The sequence below is a fragment of the Sus scrofa genome, chromosome 8 (genome assembly GCF_054392235.1).
Source record: "Sus scrofa isolate SSC_HxYL_T2T_F1_AM1 chromosome 8, Sscrofa_HxYL_maternal_Yorkshire_Landrace_v2.0, whole genome shotgun sequence".
NCBI lineage: Eukaryota > Metazoa > Chordata > Mammalia > Artiodactyla > Suidae > Sus > Sus scrofa.
This window is the reverse complement of record NC_139390.1, coordinates 68,625,001-68,637,864: the sequence shown is the minus strand read 5'-3', so window position 1 is coordinate 68,637,864 and position 12,864 is coordinate 68,625,001. Positions and strand designations below refer to the sequence as shown.

Here is a 12,864-nt window from a genome sequence, read left to right as displayed (position 1 = left end):
TTTTGTAACAAAATTCAAAAATACTTCTTATGCTAACATTACTTATTGCCTAAAATTTTATGGCCAAAGAAAATACTAAATTTCACTTAGACTTTAGTAAAATAAAGTGTAATTATTTTTCCACACAAGGTCATTGGCTCACTGTTCTCAAAAAATCCTCCAGACTTTTTGACTGTTTGTGCAGCATTAAAAATCAGTGGTTATATTTAATATCTGATTTTTCATTATGACAGACGTCTGTGCTATTCTGATGGGTAAGATACAATTCTTATTCTAGAGGAGTCATCATCTAGCAGAAAAAAGGGATTACAATTAAATAGCTCTGATCTAATGTGAAAAATGCATGTGTTACGTACTTTGAGAACATACATAGAAGAGTTAACTTTCCAGAAGGGGGTATTGTAGGAAACAAAAAAATGATGACATTTATGATAATCTCAGAAATGTAGAAATCCATAGTACCAAAATTTGAAAGAGAAACATATTTGAGATATAGGTGATGACACAAGTGTAAAAACCCAGACACGTGGCAATTAATATTCCATTGCATGTTTCACTGTGATTTCATTTCTTCTGTGTTATGTTTTCCCTACATTGTATATGATCATGAATTAGAATTTTTTGATATGCAAATGAGAAAAAATTAGCATGTTGTGTTTGTTTTATTTTTTATATTTTTCAATATCCACCTCTGCTATATTAGGACAATTTCAGAAAGACTTTTTTTCCTTTATCATTAAAAGAAGAATTCTGTTTCCAGCTCTGGTGGACTATGTTATATTAAAAGAAATATTCTTCAAGGCTTCCAAAGAATTGAACTCTTGATCAAGACCCTAGAGAGATGAAAACCCAGAGAGATGAGCTCCACTTTTTGGCATTAGTTGCCTTTTGAGGCAATGGCCAATCTGAAAAGCTACAACTAAAATCATAGGAATCTAAGATGAAAGCTATTAATGAGAATCTTCTAAGTTAAGCTGAGCTATCCTGAGTTATGTGGGGCAGCAGTGAAACTGGAGTTTAGAACCATCATTTAGGAGTGAACTGGCTAAGCATCCCAAGCTTTTCTTTAGGATTCTTCTAAAGCCAGTGTAATAGCAATAAGCAACTCAAATGAAAGCTCAGTCCAAAGTGGTTGATGATCTAGTCATAACTACCTTCCAAAGGCAATATTAACTTTTATCTGGAAGAAGGTAACTGCAACAGAGTCATGATTTATACCTAAAGTTTTCTTTTCTTTTTTCTTTTTTGGCTGCCCCACAGGATACCAAGTTCCTGGGCCAGGGAAAAGCTCCAAGCTACAGTTGTCATGCATAGTGCAGCTATAGCAGTGCTGGATCCTTTAACTCATTGCACTGGGCCAGGAATCAAACCCACATCCTGGTGCTGCAGAGATGCTGCCAATCCCATTGTGCCACAGACGGAACTCCTATGCCTAAAGTTTTCTTAAAAAATAATATATATAGCATTCAATAAAAATAATGAAGTTTTCAAAAAGGTAAAACATTGATTAAAATTCAAGAAAATAAGACAGTAGAATAAGATACAGAGGAGATTATGAATAAGATGTGTGCTTTAAAATAGTAATTACTATTTTTAAGAATCTAAATAAAGTAAAGGGGTTCACAAGATAACTTTAAACTATAAAAAATAATCAAAGAGCATTGTGAAAATTAAAAATCAATAAATAAAACTAAAAAGTCAATATATGTTTAACAGTACCTATATAAAATTATAATAATTCATAAAATAGGAAATAAGCCAGAAGAAAATAATCATACAAAAGCATTGAGGAAGAAAGGCAATAATTTTTTAAAGTAAGTTTGTCAGGCCAGGCTACCATTAGACTGGGTGAATTACACAGTAGGACTTTATTTCTCATAGTTCTGGAGGCTGAGAAGTCTAAGATCAATGTGTTGAATGACTTGGTTCCCCAGAAAGGATCTCTTCCTGACTTGCACATGGGTGCTTCCTGGCCATCTGGCCCTCACATGGAGAAGAGAGGGAGAGGAGCAAGCTCTCTGGTGTCTCTCTCTTCTTATGGACACTAATTCTTTCATGAGGGCCACACCATCATGGCCTCATCTAAATTCAATTATCTCTCATTGGCTCAACCTCAAAATATCATCATATGGAAGGTTAGGGTTTCAACATATGAATTTTGGGAGGACCCAGTTCAGTTCATAGCAAGGAGTATAAAAGACATAAATGATTTGTTTAAATGTTTAACAAATGTAATTGGAGTCTTCAAAGGAGATAGGAGAATACATAGAGACAATATTTTTTCTAAGTAATGGTGAAATTTTTCCAAAATTGAAAAGACATTGTATCCAGATTCTTGAAGCTTTACAAAGTAAGTCAAGGGGATAATAGCCAGCATACACTGAGGAAAGTAGTGGCAGGCATTCATATTAAAAACAGTCCTCCTCATACCAAAAAAAATTTAATGGGCTGCCTAAAGTTGTATTGAGCTCATGGCCACCCTTAAACAGATCCTGTGATATGGCCCTGACATCCTGAGGGATAACAACAATAAGAAATGAGACCTAAATTAAGCATTTTCACAGCAAAGGAAATAAGCAAACAAAACAAACAAGCAAACAAAACAAATAAGCAAACAAGAAAAGCAAACAAGGAAGCAAACAAAAAGACAAGCCAAAGAATGGGAAAAATATTTACAAATGTGGTGACTGACAAAGGATTACACTCCAAAATACTTGACAATTTCATACAACTTCGTATCAAAAAAACAAGTGGAGTTCTTGTCATAGTTCAGACGAAAAGAATCTGACTAGTATCCATGAGGACACAGGTTCAATCCCTGGTCTTGTTCAGTGGTTAAGGATCTCTTGTTGCCATTGAGCTGTGGTGTAGGTCACAGACGTGGCTCAGATCTGGTGTTGCTGTGGCATAGGCGGCAGCTGCAGCTCTGATTTAACCCCTAGCCTGGGAGCCTCCATATGCCATGGGTGTGGCCCTGAAAAGACACACACATATACAAAACAGTTTAATAAAAATGGTCAGAAGATCTAAATAGACATTTCTTCAAAGAAGATAGATGATCAGTAAGCACATGAGAAAATGTTCAACATAACTAATTATTAGAGAATTGCAAATCAAAACTATAATGAGATATCAACTTGCACAAGTCAGAAGGGCCATCATCAAAATGTCTACAAACAATAAATGCTGGAGAAGTTTCAGAGAAAAGGGAACCATCTTTCACTGTTGGTGGGAATGTAAATTGGTGCAAACACTATGGAAAACAATATAGAGGTTCCTTAAAAATCTAAATATAAAACTAGCATATGATCCAGCAACATCACCCCTGGGCATCTCTCTGGAGAAAACCATAATTTGAAAAGATACATGCACTCCAGTGTTCATTGCATAACTATTCACAGTAGCCAAAACATGAAAATCACCTAAATGTCCATGGACATTATTATATAAAGAAGATATAATGTGTATATACAATGAAATATTACTCAGCCATAAATAAGGAAGAAATAATGCCATTCATGTTAACATGTCTTTCACTGTGTGGACCTAGAGATGATCATCCCAAGTGAAGTTAAGCAGAGAAAGACAAATATCATATGAGATCACTTGTAAGTGGAATTTATGAAAATGATACAAAAAACTTTTTCACAAAACAGCAACAGTCTCAAAAATTTCAAAGCCAAACTTATAGTTACCAAAAAGGAAACACTGGGGGAGAGACAAACTAGGAGATTGGTAGTAACATATATATACTACTATATGTAAAATAGATGGGTAAAAGCACCTACTATATAACACAAGGGGAGTCTACTCAATGCTCTGTAATGACCTAGATGAAAAAATATCCTGAAAAAGAGTGGATATATGTATATGTATAAGTGATTCACTGTGATTTATACCTGAAACTAACACAACATTGTAAGTCAACTGTACTACAGTAACATTTAAAACAAAAGAACTATTCCATGTTTATATAGGAAAGAATGAATAGAAATACAAAGATTAAATATATTATTGATCCAAATTAAAGCAGAGTCTAGAGCAATACTCATAACATTTTGAGGAATTTAAATATACATAGGAATAAAATACAGTGCAGCAATATCAGAGAAGTAAATAAGATAACATTCCAATTTCTTACATTAACTAGTCGGTGATAAAATAATTTTAATGAGATTATAACAAGGATGCATGTAAAAATATCAAGTGTAATCACTAAAATAATTGCAAAATAATTTAGAATTAAGAAGTTAATGAGGTATGTGTAAAATAATGCAACATGATTAATTTAACAGATGACTACAAAGAAGAGGCAAAGAAATGGAAAACAGTGGGACAAATAGAACAGACATGACAAAATGATTTATTAAATCTGAATGCATCAGCAATTACATTATATTCCAAAAGACACCAAATAATCCCATTAAGAAATCAATATTTGAGATTAGAGGGGGAAAAGAAAAATTTCATAATCATTTAAGAATATATGATTGAAATGAGGATAAAACATTTAGCCCTTGTCAGCTGCATAATTTGAAACTATTTTATCCCATTCTGTAAGTTGTCTTTTTTTCTTTTTGGTTTCCTTTGCTGTGCAAAATCTTGTTAGTTTGATTAGGTCCCATTGGTTTATATTTGCTTTTATTTCTGTTGCTTAGGGAGACTGTCCTGAGAAAACATTTGTAAAGTTGATGACAGAGAGTGTTTTACCTATATTCTCTTCCAGGAGTTTGATGGTGTCTTGTCTTGTATTTAAGTCTTTTAAGCCATTTTGAGTTTGTTTTGGTGCATGGTGTGAGGGTCGTTCTAGTTTCATTGATTTGCATGCAGCTGTCCAGGTTTCCCAGCATTACTTGCTGAAAAGACCGTCTTTTTCCCATTTTATGTTCTTGCCTCCTTTGTCAAAGATTAATTGACCATAGGTGTCTGGGTTTATTTCTGGGTTCTCTATTCTGTTCCATTGGTTTGTCTTCTGTTTTGGTTCCAGTACCATGCTGTCTTGATGACTGTAGCTTTGTAATATTGCCTGAAGTCTGGGAGAGTTATGCCTCCTGCTTGGTTTTTGTTCTTCAGAATTGCTTTGGCAATTCTGGGTCTTTTGTTGTTCCATATAAATTTTTGGATTGTTTGTTCTAGTTCTGTGATAATGTCCTGGGGAATTTGATAGAGATTGTGTTGAATCTGTGGATTGCTTTGGGTAGCATGGCCATTTTTACAAAATTAATTTTTCCAACCCAGGAGCATGGAATATCGTTCCATTTCTTTACATCTTCTTTAATTTCCTTGATTAATATTTTATAGTTCTCAGCATATAAGTCCTTTACCTCCTTGGTCAGGTGTATTCCCAGGCATTTTATTTTTGGGGGTGCAATTTTAAAAGGTGTTGTGTTTTTGTATTCCTTTTCTAATATTTCATTGTTAGTAGACAGAAATGCGACTGATTTCTGAATGTTAGTTTTATATCCTGCTACTTTGCTGAATTTATTAATCAGTTCAAGTAGTTTTTGGGTTGAGTCCTTAGGGTTTTCTCTATATAGGATCATGTCATCTGCATCCAGTGACAGTTTTATCTCTTCTCTTCCTATTTGGATGCCTTTTGTTTCTCTTGTTTGTCCAATTGCTGTGGCTAGGACTTCCAATACTATGTTGAATAACAGTGGTGAGAGTGGGCATCTTTGTCTTGTTCCAGCTTTCAGTGGGAAGGCTTTCAGCTTTTCTCCATTGAGTATTATATTTGCTTTGGGTTTTTCATAAATGGTTTTTATTATGTTAAGTTATGTTCCCTCTATACCCACATTGGTAAGAGTTTTGATCATGAATGGATATTAGACTTTGTCAAATGCTTTTTTTGCATCTGTTGAGATGATCTGTGTTTTTTGACTTTTCTTTTGTTAATGTGGTGTATGACGTTGATTGATTTGCATATGTTGAACCATCCTTGTGAACCTGGGATGAATCCCACCTGGTTGTGATGTATGATCTTTTTCATATGTTGTTGGATTCTGTTGGATAAAATTTTGTTGAGAATTTTTGTATCTGTATTCATCAAAGATATTGGCCTATATTTTTCTCTTTTGGTGGTATCTTCGTCTGGTTTTGGAATTAGGGTGATTGTGGCATCATAGAATGTCTTTGGGAGTGTTCCTTCTTCTTCGATCTTTTGCAAAAGTTTAAGGAGGATGGGTATAAGTTCCTCTTTGTTTGTTTGGTAGAATTCACCTGTGAAGCCATCTGTTCCTGGGCTTTTATTTGTAGGTAGTGTTTTTATGACATATTCAATTGCATTTTTAGTGATTGGTCTGTTCAGTTGATCTATTTCTTTTTGATTCAGTTTTGGCAGGCTGTATACAGCACAAATGAACCTTTCCACAGAAAAGAAAATCATGGACTTGGAGAATAGACTTGTGGTTGTCAAGGGGGAGGTGGAGGGGGAAGGGAGTGGGATGGATTGGGAGCTTGGGGTTAATAGATACGGACTACTGCCTTTGGAATGGATTAGCAATGAGATCCTGCTCTGTAGCACTGGGACCTCTGTCTAGTGACTTATGATGGAGCATGATAATTTAGGAAAAAAGAATGTATGCATGTATGTGTAACTGGGTCACCATGCTGTACAGTAGAAAATTGACAGAACACTGTAAACCAGCTATAGTGGGAAAAAATAAAAATCATAATATTGAAAAAAATTTTGCAAATAAAAGGACAAAATGAATACCATAGAGATACTAGCTAAAGAAATGTGCTGTAACTTTTTTTCACACCAGAGAAAAGTAGACTTTAACACAGGAAACATTACAAAAAATAAAGAGGGATGTTTCATAATGATAAAAGGATCATTCAATGTTGAAGACTTAACAATTCTACATTTGACATATACATGTAAATATTGTTTTAACATTCAAAAAAAATGCAGCTAACACACATCTTAAAATTATTAAAGAGAGGCAGAAAAAGCATCAGACATTTATTTAATGATTAAAAGCATTTAGAAAACTATGAAATGGAAGGAATTTTCTTAATGTAATGCAGCCCATCTATAAAACTCTATAACATATATAATGTAATGGTCAGGTATTTCATATTTTCCCCCTGTAATTGGAAACAAGAAAAGTATGTACAGGGAGTTCCTGTTGTGGCTAAGTGGGTCAAGAACCCAACTAACATCCACAAGGATGCAGGTTTGATCCCTGGCCTTGTTCAGTGGGTTAATGATCCTGCCTTGTGGTTCAGATCTGGCATTGTTGTGGCTGTGGCATAGGCTGGAAGCTGCAGCTCCGAGTTGACCCCTAGCCTGGGAACTTCCTTATGCCACATGTGTGGCCTAAAAAAAGAAAAAAATAAATAAAGGAAAGCATCTGTACTATCACAGTGTCAGTGGAATGTTGGGATGAAGTATATTGCCAATAAAATAAGATAAAGGAAAATAAAAGGTTTAAGCAACCTTTTAAGTAATTTGTGTTTATAAATGCTATGATTTTATATCTTGAATATCCAATAATGAAATAATAAATTTATAACACACAAGAACAATTTAGAAATAATTTTACTAATGTCCAACAGATAAGTGGATGATAAGTTTTTGGGAAAAATCCCATTTACAATAGCATCAAAAACATAAAAATATTATAAATAATAACAAAAAGATGTGTAAGATTTCTAGAATGAAAATGTCAGATTTTTTAAAAAAGTTTTTTGAAGTATATAGTTGATTTACTCAGACTGTTATTTAGCAATTTAAAGAATATGCAAATAAGTAATGTATCAAGTGCATTAATAAGTCATTATACTTTATTGTATATTTTTAAATATCAATTCTGCCAAATATAATATATGTCAACCCTGTGTGGATATTATCTTTAGATTCAATATAATATATTAATTGAATTAATATTTGATATTTCTGTAAGAATTCTAAATTCATATGGAAACATATTTTATCCAAAATAATTTTGATTCTAATAATTGTTAATTGCATTATAAATTATAAGCAATATGTGCCCAAATTTGAGTTGTATAGCTTATTGAATTTTTAATATATGTGTGACCTAAGAGAAATTAATTTTCAGCATCACACATTTCCTCAAGTATCTTTCCAGCAATTACCTCCATGGTAATATCTGTTTTGACCAATATTACCATAGATTGGGTTTGCTTCTTTTTTGAATTTCATATAAATGGAATCATATATTACATGTCTTTTTACATATTACTTTCACTCAAAATTATGCCTTACATTAATTTGTGTTTTGCATATAAAGATCATTTACTTTTTCTTTCTTTGTGACTAGTGAGTGGTTTCAGAGACCAATTTTGATATAAAAATATATTTTGCAGTTATCAATAAGTTAACTTATGGAAGTCAAATTATAATGTATTTTATTAACATGTTTTGAAATTTTTACTTTAGAACTTTTTTATCAGATGATCTATTATTTTTTGTAATTCAGTGGGTATGAAAAGAGATTCATTTTTGTTTTTCTTGCATTTTAAGTGTAAAGATTCACATTAATTTAAGAAAATATATATATTCTAATAGTGAAGTATCAGAAAGGAAATTAAGGAAGTAATCCCATTTATCATCCCATCATAAAGAATACATTATCTAGGAATAAGCCTATCTAATGATGTAAAAGACTTTTACTTGAAAAACTATGAGACACTGATGAAAGAAATTGGAAATAGTACACATAGATGGAAAGATATACTGTGTTTTGGGATTGGAAAAATATTGTTAAAATGATCATACTACCACCCAAGGCAATCTATAGATTCAGTCCAATCCCTAGCAAATATTCAATGGAATTTTCCAGAGAACTAGAACAAGTCGTTTTAAAATTTATATGGAAACAAAAAAGTCCCTCAATGGCCAAAACAGTCTTGAAAAAGAAGTACAGAGCTGGTTCCCTGGCTTCAGACTATATCACAAAGCTATAGTAATCAAAACAGTACTGTACTGGCAGAATAAAAGACATGTAGATCAATGGAATAGGGTAGAGAGGCCAGATATAAAGCCACTCACTTATAGTCAATCTCTGATAAGGGAGGCAAAATATACAGTGGAGAAAAAAGTCTCTTCAATAAATGGTACTAGGAAAACTGAATAGCAACATGTAAAAAAATTGACATTAGAATATTCTTTAATACCACACACACACACACACACACACACACACACACACATAATGGAACACCCCTCAGAGATAAAAAAGAATGAATTTTGCCATTTACAACAATGTGAGTAGAGTTAGAGGGCACTATGCTAAGTGAAATAAATCAGACACAGAAAGACACATATTGTGTGATATCACTTATATGTAGAATCTAAAAAAATACAAGAAACTATGTATAACAAACAAACAAAAAAAATCAGACCCACAGATGTAGGTAACAAACTAGTAAAATCACCAGTAAGGAGAGAGGGGAGGAGAGATATAGCAGGGGGTGAGTAGGAGACACAAATTATCAGGTGTAAGAGAGGCTCATGACTGTATTCTACAAATACAGGGAATATTGCCAATATTTTGTAATAAGTGTTGTTGGAAAGTATCCCTTAAAATTGTATAAACATTAATTTAAAACCCTTTAAATGTACATATAATTATCAACTGAAAGTATTTGATTTATGACATATAAAGTCAGAAGAAGAGAATCAAGCTGGATTTTAAGTGTGCATGTGTTCAGGATGCAGGGTGGGAATTGTCTAGGAAATCCTCTCTTAGAAAATGACTTCTGTGGAAATCTGTCAACTGAAAAGGGGGTAAGTGAATCAAATCTGAGATAGAAATAATAGCATGTACAAAGATCTGGTAGCAAACAATTCTCTTACATTCTGTTTTTAATTTTACTGTGCTTTATAAATTTTATTTGTATAATATGAAAGAAAACAAATGTCCCATACTTTATTTTCCTCTAAAAGATTCTGTAGTCGATTTTTCCCTACTATCACATGTCCCTTCCTCTCCAGGTGCACAAGAGTGAATTACATGAGGGGTGAATTTACAGGAAGGAATTAGGTAGCTATGTCATAACTTTTTCTGTGTTTTCTTTTAAGTTCCTCTCTACAAAGACTCTTTTTGTGAGTTTATGGCCACTCTTTAAGGGGCATGCTTACTCCTCTAGAGTTAGTCAACTGTGCTTTAACTCTGCTTCTATCAGTGTGGGGAAATCTATGTCTGGTATAAAAATAGAGAAGCTAGATATGACAAAGGATGATGATAACATTTATAATCAGTTTTATCAGAAATAAAGTTGTTTTTTGATCTGCCTCTCACTGATTTCTGTGTCTATATCTGGGTCAGCTCTAAAGTTATTTGTCAAGGTCAGAGTTTTTATTTTTTCCACACTTCAGCATATAAGCTAACTCTGCTATTAAATAGTGGTTATATTTACATGTATTTATGCTCACATTAAACATATTGTCAATATAAAGTCAGAATAACATCACTTGACAACATACAGATTGTTTAATATAGAAATTGGGATTTCACCTATCTTCATTACATTGCCATTTAAAATAAGGCATAAGTAGAAGAAAATTATTTTCAAGATTAACTTCATGACCTTGAAACTCCTTTTCATTAGTGACACCGTCTTTCTCCTAATCTCAAAATAACACGGTTATCTTTGGACACCCTCTGATCCTCTTTCCACTTTCAGTCACTGACCAATGCTTGTATCCTTATTAATATCTCTTGCTTGGTAAATATATACTTATCTTTCAAAATGCTAATCATGGGATAGCACATCTCTGAAACCTTCATTGATTCACAATTGATATACTGCTCCCTTGTGTTCTCACTCAAACACGTGCAAGCTTCTAATTTATGGCATCATGCTATTTGTATATTTATAGTTTGTATCAAGATGACAGCTCATAAATACCAAATTAATGGATAAATTGGCCTATGGTTGGCTTTGATTTTCTTTTATAGAATATCATATTGAGTTGGATATTTTAGGGAAAAGGTTTACCACTGCCATAGATGAATTTTGAAACACTGTAAGATCCAAAGTATTAGGAAGTTATAAAGTCTCAAAAATGATAAATAAACCACACAAGGAAGAGCCATAAGGCAAATATCCAGTTTAATTGCCCACTACTTGCTTAAACACCAAACAGTTGATTTATTTAACAGTTTGAAATTCAATGTGAACTTCTCTGTCTTTGAGCTTTCTGCATACAAATCCCACAAGTTCCATTAAAACTTCCCAATACATCTCCGCCAGTGGTTAAACCTCCTGTCAGTTAAAAATTTTGACGCCGAAAAGATTATTATAATTTGTCAATGATTTACTGTATGCATACAGTGCTGTGGTATATCTTACACCATTTCCTGGAGTCATATATTCCTTTTTTTCTTTTTTCTTTTCTTTTGTCTTTTTAGGGCTGTGCCTGCAGCATATGGAAGTTCCCAGGCTGGGGGTCAAATGTGGGCTGTAGCTGCCACAGGCACAGCAACGTGGGATCCCTCTGGTAACCATAAGTTTTTTTTTTCTTAATTTTTAATAAAATATAGTGGATTGAATTATAGTTGATTTAAAGTAGAGATGTTTTACATTGTTTCTTCAGTTTCTATTGTACAGCAAAATGACCCTACCATACATATACATATATTCCTTTTTTTTTCATACTATCTTCCATCATGTTCTAACCCAAGAGACTTTACACAGTTCCCTGTGTTATACCTCATTACTTATCGGTTCTACATGCAGTAGTGTGCATCTACCAACCCCAAACTCTCCTTCTCTCCCTCCTCCACCCTGGCAACTACAAGTCTGCTCTCCATGTCCATGATAGCTTTCTGTTTTATAGATAGGATCATTTGTGCCCTATTTTAGATTCCACATGTAAGTGATATCATGTGTTATCTGTCTTTCTCTTTCTGACTTACTTCATTTAGTATGAGAATCTCCAGTTCCACCTGTGTTCCTGGAGATGGAATTATTTTGTCTTTTTTATGGCTGAGTAGTATCATATTGTATATATGTGCCACTTCTTCTTAATCCATTCATCTGTCAATAGACATTTGGGAGGGTTTCCATCTCTTGGCTACTTTGAATAATGCTGCAGTGAACATAAAGGTGCATGTATCATCTTGAATGAAAGTTTTGTCTGTATATATGCCCAGGAGTGGGATTGCTGGATCATATAGTAGTTCTATATTTAGTTTTCTGAGGTACCTCCATACTGTTTTCCATAGTGTTTGTACCAGTTTACACACCTGCCAACAGTGAAGGGGGGCTTCCTTTTCTCCACATCCTCTCCAACATTCGTTATTTTTTGTCTTGTTAATGATGGCCATTCTGGATGGTGTGAGCTGGTTGTAACCTTATTGTATTTTTGATTTTCACCTTTCTAATAATTAGTGATGTTGAGCATTTTTTCATGTTCCTGCTGGCCATCTGTATATCTTCTTCAGAGAAATGTCTATTTAGGTCTTCTGTGCATTTTTCTACTGGTGTTTTTTTTTTGTTTTTTTTTTTTTTTTATGTTGTTGAGTTGTATGGGTTGTTTGTGTATTTTGGAGATTAAGCCCTTGTCAGTTGCATTGTTTGTAAAGATTTTCTACCATTCTGTCTTTTAGATTTTTAATGGTTTCCTTTGCTGTGCAAAAGATTTTGAGTTTAATTAGGTCTCATTGGTTTATTTTTGTCTTTATCATCATTATTCTAGGAGGTGGCTCAAACAAGATGTTGCTGAGATTAATGTCAAAATGTTCTATCTATGTTTTCCTCTAGAGATTTTACATTATCTGGCCTGACATTTATGTCTTAGATCCATTTTGAGTTTATTTTTGTGTATGGTGTTAGAGACTGTTCTAATTTCATATTTTTACATGTAGCTGTCCAGTTGTCCCAGCACTG

The 12,864-nt window shown here is 33.4% G+C and overlaps 1 long non-coding RNA gene across 1 annotated transcript in view; it reads right to left on the bottom strand.

Moving 5' to 3' along the window:
• LOC146400825 (uncharacterized) overlaps positions 1–12,864 on the bottom strand; it is a 36,308-nt gene that overhangs the window by 16,667 nt on the left and 6,777 nt on the right. The gene's annotated exons all lie outside the window — the stretch shown is intronic.